At 39.5% G+C, this 9,841-nt stretch overlaps 1 protein-coding gene across 2 annotated transcripts in view; it reads left to right on the top strand.

The window, feature by feature from the left end:
• GBE1 (1,4-alpha-glucan branching enzyme 1) overlaps positions 1-9,841 on the top strand; it is a 150,894-nt gene that overhangs the window by 48,616 nt on the left and 92,437 nt on the right. The gene's annotated exons all lie outside the window — the stretch shown is intronic.

Genomic DNA, 9,841 nt, shown 5'->3' with positions numbered 1-9,841 from the left:
TATTTGGTCTTCTGGAGATTCCAGTAAAAATGGACAAGGCGTGCAGAAGACCTAATGTGTTGATCATGGTGTGTATGCATGCCTGTACATGTGTGCATACACACATGTAGTATAGAATTGTAAAATGAAATAATGAGGAGTGGTAGTTGATGTCACACAAGGTCCAACAAATTTCTGCATTGCCTCGCTGGTAATTTCATTTCCCAGAAGGTGGAAGAAGCAACAAGGAGACCATCTATGTTGGACCTGTTCTTCTCCAACAGGGAGGAACTGATCAATGAAGTAGAAGTATTGGGAACTTTGGGAGGAAGTGAACATGCTCTCTTGGGTTTCAATAATACAGAGGCAACGGAAAAGCTCAGTGGACTTTAAGAAGGCTGATTTCAAAAAGCTTAAGGAACTACTGGGTGAAATGCTATGGTCAGAAATACTCATAGAGAAGGGAACTTTCTGATGGTAAGAGCTAGGGCCTTTTTTAAGCTAGAACTCGCTGGGTTCCAGCACCTCTCAGGTGAGCGTCATTGCCATTATAAGATAAAAAGGGAGGCATTAATAGTGAGTTTTACCCCTTAGAAAAATAGTTCTGGTAAGAGCTGTTCGACAGTAGAATGGATTCTCTCAAAAGGTGTGAATTCTCCTTCATTGGAGGTTTTTAAGCAGAGATCCTGTTTGTTTTTATACATATGTTAAATGATTAGAGCTTTGTTGAATTCATATAGTTAAATGACTGAGGTTACCAGTTAAATATCAAGCATGGATTCAGAATTGTCTTCTGAAGGTATCATGGATAAGCTCCTAATGGGAAATTATCTTTTGATAGCTGGTTTTATAATTGAGTTCTGATGAAATCAAACAAAAAAGGGAAGTTGGCTCTTTCATTAATTTTGTGTTTGTTTAAAAGGTACTGCAGAAGCAGTTCTAATTTGTCTTTCTGTAATGGGTCGTGTGTGTGTACCTAACCATATAGCTGAGGGAACAAATAACATACACATTTCTCTGTTGTAGTCACCTTCAGAAATACCTGTGTTCTCTTCTTTTGGTACCATCTTATCCTTTGGTGTTCTAGTTACCAATGCTACTAGGGTGAATTTAAAGAGAATCATGGTGCTATGGAGATAGGAATTGGCTTGACTGTCAATAACTAAGTTCACTAGTGATCTTCTAAGAGTAGGAAACAGGACAGCCCACAACCTAATGGTGATGAATGGATCACTTGTATTTCATCCATGTATTTGAAAGGTTGGCATTCTTTTTTTGGGGTATGGGTAAAGTTATAGCATTCCCTTAGAAGGGAGGAGCCGGCACCCATTACTTTGAACTTTAAAGCTTGTAAGGTCTCTCTTCAGACCCACACTAAGCTAACAATGGACATTTTTCTAATGTTTGAAGTAGTTATCCATTAAAATGTCAGTTACCAATGTTCTGTCACACTCCGGCATGGTCAAGGAAACAAGCCACAAAGGCTGATTTATCCAGATAGGGTTCTTTATGGTTTCCATTGAGCAAAGATTGAAAACCCAAAATCTGGTACAGTCATGCCTCCGGTTGCAAACTCGATCCATGCGAAAGGCACGTTCGCAACCTGCAGCGTTCATAGCCTGAAGTGCCGTGTCTGCATGCGTGAATGCCGAAACCCGGAAGTAACCTGTTCCGGTACTTCCGGGTTTGGCGCAGTCCGAAAACGCACAACCTGCAGTGTTCGTTACCCGAGGTATTACAGTATTATGAGGGGAATGGATCATATTGAGCACCTCCAATTATATTCTGGGATGCATGCATTTCCTTCCTTCCTTGTAAGTGAATTGTTGTCACTGCTGTCTTATGATTGCAACAACTCTCTGAGGACACTGATGCATTGGGGGAAATGGTGAGGCAAATGGGGAAATCCTGCTTCCCTCTCCCCTATCATACTTAACAGGCCAGGTTGAATTCCTACACATGGGCTGCTTAAATCCCATTGGTTTCCATGAGATTTGGGTAGCTAACTGAGCAGTGCAACAGCTCAGTGAAGTTTATTTGTCCAGTGGGTTTATTATGACAATTTTAGTTTTCAGTGAACCAATTTTAGATCTTTGACATTGTTTCAAAGCGTCCCCAGAGGTCTAAACGTACAACTCAATTTTAAAATTGTTTCTTTCCCCTTTGTATTATTTTCCTAACTATGAGTGCAGTTACCTCAATTGCTGCGCAGTTGTGGTTTCCGAATGTTCTGAATAAATGTTTAAAAATCCAGATTGTACCACATATTACTGAACTTAGTACCTTTTTGTATTTTGAGATATATGCTGTAAACCAACTTGAGAAGAATTTTGCTTTTGAAATAAAATAGATAACTTATTAATATTAAATAGATAAATAAAATGCCATGTAGCAGGGCAGTCTAAAGCTTTTTCGAGGGCAGTGGTTCATAGTTCGATTATATTTCTGTGCCACTTTTCATTCAAACAAATTGCAAAGCGGCTTACAAACAATAAATAAGAACAATAAAATACTAGAACATAATAGAACATATCAAATACAGTGTAAGTCATAGAATGTTTAACAGCTCATCAGTAAAACAATTACAAATCTTCACTAGAACAGTAATAATCTATAAAACACTATAAGCATAGCAACAGTTCTATGATTCTATGCCTCTATGAACATAGTACATGAGTAGTATTGATTTGGGAGGTGTGAATAGTTGTGAGAAAATGTATGAGCTACCCTCTACCAGCCCTTCTCTTCTCTCCCTATCCAGCGTGAACCTAAATTGGTTTGCCTGAAAATAAAGCACCGACCTGGTTTGTCCAAGTTAATGGTTAACTAAATGTTTTGGTCTTCCCCAATGCATCCCAGTGCTGTTAAGCTAACAATATCGTAATCACATAAACTTGATTGAAAGCCGTTTTTAATTTCCAGTTTTTCTAATATTTGAATTTCACTCTGGCTTCTTCATTCCTAAACTGAAAACAAGATAGGCCATGCAAAAGAAACAGTTTGTCTGGCTTACACTGGTCACAGCTTAAGACTTTCTTGCTTTAAGAAGCACAGGGTTATAAAATATAGACTATTTGTTCCGCATGTAGGCTATACCTATACCTAACAACATTTTCTTTAAAAGCTGTATTGTGAAGAAGCCATACTTTGTTGGGGTCTAACTACACATGGCCCTAATTGCATCAGTTGTCAGCACATCATGTCCTTTCCCCCACCCCAATTAGTTATAGACACAGGGATGATATTCATTGAGAATGCAAGGACAGGAGATTTAACCCTTGGTACAATCACAATGACCCCACCCATTCATGTGGTGCAATCTGGCTTAAGAAAACGGTTCTCACTGGTTCACTAGGTGTTTTTCTCACCAAGGTCTGTGGGGATCTTTATTGCTATGATGGGTGGGAGCTCAAATCTCCCCTGCATACTGCACTTCTGATAAACATCACCCTTACCTAATAAGAAGTAACACAATTGGTGCCAGATAGCTCAGTTGGTAGAGCATGGAGCTTCTTAATCTCAGGGTTGTGGCTCCACCTTGGTCAAAAGATTCCTGCATTCCTTTGTTGGACTAGATTCCCCTCTTCCTTCCAGCTCTACAGTTATATTCTTGTTTGTAGTTAGGCCATTATTCCTCCATCAAAGAAATACTTCCTGTTGGGAACTTTCATTTCGAATATAGTAACTCTAGTTGAAATCAATTTTATTCTTTCACTACAAGTAGTACCACTAATAGAGTGTTATTAAGGGCTATATATTATGTTTTGTGCTATACTGGAAAAGTGTTCCTTTGTAGTGAAAATGCTTACTTAAACAGGAAGCTGCAGCAAATAATAATAAAGGTTGAATTTTGAAACTTATATAAATCTCACATTAACTTTGCAGAATCCTGCTTGCTTTATATCTTTCAGCAGTTTCAGCTCTACATTTGGGCAACAGGTGGAACTTCAGCCAAAAGTTCCAGAAAGGAAGTCTCTCACTAGTTCATTGTCCTCATTGGGGAAACAGTGGCGTAATTTACTAAATGGATCCAGATAATGCCTTTTACTTGCTTGGACTGCTATCACAAGAACAGTATCAAGGGTATTTATTGTGAGGTTGATAATAATGTCCGACCTCTTTCAGGGGTTGTTATGAAAATGAATGGTACAGAATTGGAACACTCTTTTCACATTGACAGCCTGACTTGCAGCTCAGTTAAGCCAAGGTACTTGGAGTCCAGCCAATTTAGTCCCAGTTGAAGTAAGTGGATTTAAGTGGTAGCAAATCTAATTAGGTTGCGGGTTGTGCTACCGAGGTGGTGTATTCATAAAGTGATTGGATGTCAACATTATATGTGCAGTTTCTTAGAATAAAAATTTGGATTATAATCTTGAGGATTTTGGAAACAAAAGAACTGTTGATAGTTTTAAAATCTTATTGCTGGATTATATTGTATTTATTTAGCAATGCACTGCTATTCTTCTTGTATAGAGTATGTGGGTATCTTGTGTTTGCCCCTAGACCCAGAAATAAAGGTGAGGGAGATAAAGGTTTGAGTAAGTAAGGCCACAATATTTTTTTCAGTGGATCTCCAGTAAATGTTATGCTAATCTACCCAACTCCTTTTCCAGATGTACTCAATATCTCTGGAGTGAACCCAAAGAGACCTTGACTTTGACTCTCAATCAGTCATTAATATTGTTCCTTTATAATCGTAGGGATGAATGTAGTCTCTAAGTAAGACAGCACTGAATATAATATTAAAACAAGATCCTGTAGCACAAATCCTCAAGGACATATATGTTGGAAATAAATGACCTGTATAGTGGATTGATATTCACAGGTGCTAGACCAGTGTGCAGAGGAAAGGATGGGCTTGATGAGACTGGATACTGATAAGACAAAGGTGCTGTGAGTGACTTTCCTGTGCTTGGGAGTTAGGGAGCTGGTCTGTTCTGGTTGGGCTTGCACTCCCCCTGAAGCAACAGATACATAGCATGGCGGTATTGCTTGATTCAAATATGTCATTTGTGGCCCAGGTGTCAGTGGCAAGGAGTGCCTATGCTTAGCTTTGGCTGGTTCACTTGCTATGCCCATTGCTGAATATCCTTGCCTCAGTAACCCACACTTTAGGGACCTTCCAGACTAATATAATGTGCTCTATGCAAGGCCTCCCTTGAAGATGGTCACTAATCCACAGTTGGTGCAAAATGTGGCCAGCAGGGTGTGAAAGAGAGCTAGTGAGAGGACCATGTGTCTCTGAAACCTTGAATCGACTTCCTGTGTTCTATGGAACCCAATTAAAAGTGTCCACAAAGTTTTGTTCATCCATAGGTTTGAAACATTGGTGTTTGAGAATTCAAAACTTGTTGCGAAATACTAGTGCAGTTGTTAACTGAAAGGTTGGTGGTTCAAGCTCAAAAAGGGATGATTGTGGACTCCTACATTGCAGGGGGTTGGACTGGTGACACTCAAGGTGCCTTCCAACTCTATAGTTCCATTGTGTTTCTGTTGGCACAAAAATGATTTTTTTAAAAAACAAGCTGTAGAGAGGATAATTTTTGAATGCCAAGACTGGGGAAGTACTCTTTGGTTAGAAAACCCCAGCAGCAGCGATTTAAAGTCAGAATTTATGCAGAAAAGTAAAGCATGGGAATATAGTCTGTTTATCCCTTTAAAAGGTTTCTTTCCCTCTTCCTCCAGCACAGGAAAAGACCATGTTTGGTAAGTTAAAAAATGGTTTACTTACAAAGGTTCCAAAGGTGAGGTTCATGTACTTCAATACAGTTGCATAGGCTGTAAAGCTTAGCATAATTACAAAGTGGTGAACTTTCCTAAATTATTAGTATAGGAACTCAAGAATGTCATATGAGAGCCATGTGGTTGAGTTGGAACAACCAGTTCAAACCTCTTCACACATTGAGCTTCACATGTAGACTGGAGAACAAAGACTTACCCCAAAGGTGAGGAGAAATGGACATAGCTAAGCCGACAAAGGTCCGTATAGTTAAAGCTATGGCTTCCCCAGTAGTGATGTATGGAAGTGAGAGCTGGACCATAAAGAAGGCTGATCGCTGAAGAATTGATGCTTTTGAATTATGGTGCTGGAGGAGACTCTTGAAAGTCCCATGGACTGCAAGAAGATCAAACGTATCCATTTTTTCAGCCAGAAGGTCAGATATGGTCTCTTCTAGGCAACCTTCAGCTGAAGCTGAGGCTCCAATACTTTGGCCACCTCATGAGAAGAGAAGACTCCCTGGAAAAGACCCCGATGTTGGGAAAGATTGAGGGCAGAAGGAGAAGTGGATGACAGAGGACGAGATTTCTGGACAGTGTTCTCGAAGCTATCAACATGAGTTTGACCAAACTGCAGGAAGCAGTAGAAGACAGGAGTGCCTGGCGTGCTCTCGTCCATGGGGTCACGAAGAGTCAGACACGACTAAACAACAACAGCAAGCCTGGCAGCACAGCTTACTCTATGGTTTTAACCCTTTCATACATTAATTAGATCTAAGCATGTTGGTTATATGAGGCTGGATAGGTATATTTAGTTTTAAATGTTTAATTTTGGAATGGATTATATTTATGATTTCATTTTGATTATGACTAGCTCTAATACTAATAATCACATGATAAGCTAAAATCATATTAAAACACATGTTGAGGGGAACAATTTCCCATTTAGGTGTGTGAGATTCGCAAATTCCTTTCCTCCCAGCCTAATTTATTGATTCGGGGAAAGTGATAGGAAAGATGGAAGAAACAAACTCTTTCTTGTTGGGGGGGGGAGGGGTAACAAAGTGTCTCCTGAGAGCTTTCTGTGCGCTTGAAAAGAATAATGAAGCAAGCCATGGTGGGAGAGGATTGCCTGACACACTCACCTACATCACTAATAGGTGTAGATTACTAGCACAGCTGATAATTATTGCCCACAATTATTGGTAGAGCTCTGTTACTTTAGTCCATTTGTATTTATATATGTTTTGCTTTCTGCAATCATGATCAGACATTTCATTGAACACAGGCTAGATGCGAATATAGGGTTGGATTCATGTTTTTAATGAATAGAGCAGTAATGACACATAAGGTGACATTTAATGCAAAAGTAAAATGAGAGAAGTTACTGGTTTTTAATAATTCACTGGAATGTGTTTTAGGTGCTTTATTGAAATGGAAAGACTTTGTCTTTCTACGAATGGAGTTATATCTCCCTCTTTTGGAAAATCAAGGCATGACCTGCTTTAGAGATAAGACTTTGCTTCCTTGATTTAAACTCTTTTACATTTTCTTTATACAAGTAGGCAGATAAACTTGCTTGACGGCGGGGGGGGGGATGACTAATTTGTTTTCCAGCCATTGACATTTATATTAAATATTTAATACAAGTCCAAATGCAAATAGGTAGCTAACCCTAAAATATCAGGGGACAGTGTTAGCAGCATCTGGATCATTGGAATTTCCATATGGAAATGTAGCCGCATGCTTCTTTTTTAATAGAAAGTTACTGCCCTTTTGGCTGTTCTGTTTGTCTTTCCTACCACAGCTTAAATTTGTTCTTGTAACTTCCTTTTCCTTCTACACCCCCTTGTATGTTTCCTTTTTTGAAAAATTCATGACTAATTACTAAAGAGCACTAGCTTGCTAATATGATTAGCTTTATTCATTAATTGCTCAATAAGGGGGAACTTATGGGAACATAACTTACTGCTAGATCACCACAGTGAGACACACTATCCCCATCTCTGCCACAGAGATCTTGCATCAAATCAACAGAACCCATCACTCCTACTCTTCATGCTGCTGGGAGGAGACTAAATATGGTGAAAGAACAAAACCCAAAGCACCACTTTGGTGTTGGGACGTGTTATGGGAAGGAACTGGCTGCCATAGATCCTGTGCATCCCATCCTGATGGCCAGAAGACCAGTGACACAGGCAAGAGGCTATAGAATGCCCTGCAGCCTCAGCCAGCTTGTTTTACATAGGGTATTTCTGCAACACCTAGATATACTATTAATGTTAACAATTTTTCACTTTGCTGCTTTGGTGTTTTGTTTAGGTTTTTTATTTTTATTTTATTGATCCTTAGTATTCATTTACTCAGTTATTGCCCTCCTTTTTATAGATAGAGTAGATATAAAATGATGGCTTATAGTACTCAACAACATTAAAACCACAATAAAATGTAATCAAGCAGCATCAGTCAAGTATTAAAATGTCAGCAGCACTAAAATAATACTAACAAAACTCTCTTGGTCTTAACAGACAAATAGTTTTGTCCATGCTCTTGTCCTTTCCAGAAGTGAGGGACATGGCAACCCACTGGAGTTTCAAAACTAGTGTCAACTCCCAAACAGCCTCAGATCAGGGTTTTATAATGATAGCATTGAAGCTCAGGAGGTAGGCAGTAGCAGCCTGTGAAGCAGTGTAGGCAGGGCAGACCTACAGATTCAGAAGCAGACTGTAGCCCCCTTTTCTCATTATTTCTGCTTGTACAGCCTCTTGCTGTTGTATGTTGCTAGGTCATTTTATTTATGTTTTGTGCTCAAAGTAGTTTCTGGCAAAACTCAACAGATGTGCACATGAAGAGGAGCTTGTGTGTGATTCTGCTGATAGCCTCATTCTGCAGTTAGGTTCCTCATTGTACAGAGATTGAAAGACAGGAAATATGGTTGCCAAGAGGACTAAGCATACCAAACCTCCGGAACTGGTGAGAAATCTTCAGGCCACAGCCTAGGATTTTATCTTCATTATCTCATTTCAAATATGGTGTGTGCTCCCTGAATGCTCAGCTCAGTTTCTCTGCATTGTGTATTCATCAAATCTTGTGTCGCGCACAAATGTCAGGCTAATGGAATGCTATAAATTGCAGAGGATAGAGATAATAGCTTCTTATATACTGTCCTTGTAAATAACCAGTCTCTCTGACATTTGCATATTTATATTAAAGCTGTTCCACTCAAACAGTATTTAGCATGATGATAGTCTCTGATGTCCGGTTGTATTTTAGTCACTTGCTCAAAAGTCACATTTGCCAACAGCATTTTCAAGTGACTGCATGCCAAGGTGGTTTAAAGAGTGATTTGTAGGGTAGCCGATTATATATGTGTGTGTGTGTGTGTGTGTGTGTGTGTAATCTGAAGTAGGCTTTAGACAATAGCAAGTGATCCCATCTCCACCCCATGATTATATTATGGTGTGTTGTCAAAACGAGCAGAACAGCAACTGGAATTTGGTCTACTTGTCAAAGTGACAGAAATTTTATTTATTTGCATACTTACTTTGGATGTCTTGCACCATAAGCTGTTTCAGCTGGGGCATGCCTGCTTGATTTATAAGTTCAGCTCAGTTGCTTTATTTCAAGTATACAATAGTGCTACAGACTGGTTTTGGATGTGAGAAACCCAGATTCAAATCCTCACCAAGCCATAAATCTTCCTGGGCGGCCTTGGACCATGCCGCTATTCCTCAGGCTCACTTGCCTTGCAAGAGATTGCTAGCTCCCAAGTTTCTTATGAGTGAAAGGCACTCCATTCCTAAGGGATAATAATTGTGATGCTTAACTGGCAATATATGATATACTGCTATGTAAGGACTGCTGGGTTTTCTGCAGATGAATATTTTTTTTAATAGACAAACACGTCGCAAGACTTTTTTAAAAAATAAAAGTCTTACAAGCGATAGAAACTTGGGTCTAGTGTTGGGCTTGAGCAAGAAAGTGCAGTTTTGTTTAACCCCCCACCTCCAAAGGGGGACAGTTTGCAGTAGTGGAGGGCAACAATGGTGTCAGTGAAAGCAGTACCCGTCCAGCTGCACAGTACTTTCTTGAGCTAGTGCTGAAAAAGGAAGTGCTAGGCAGAGGCATAGGAAGATCAGGTGGT

This window comes from Podarcis melisellensis, assembly GCF_964234715.1.
Source record: "Podarcis melisellensis genome assembly, chromosome: 4".
NCBI lineage: Eukaryota > Metazoa > Chordata > Lepidosauria > Squamata > Lacertidae > Podarcis > Podarcis melisellensis.
Note: the sequence above shows the minus strand (reverse complement) of the source record. Positions and strands in the feature narration are given on the sequence as shown.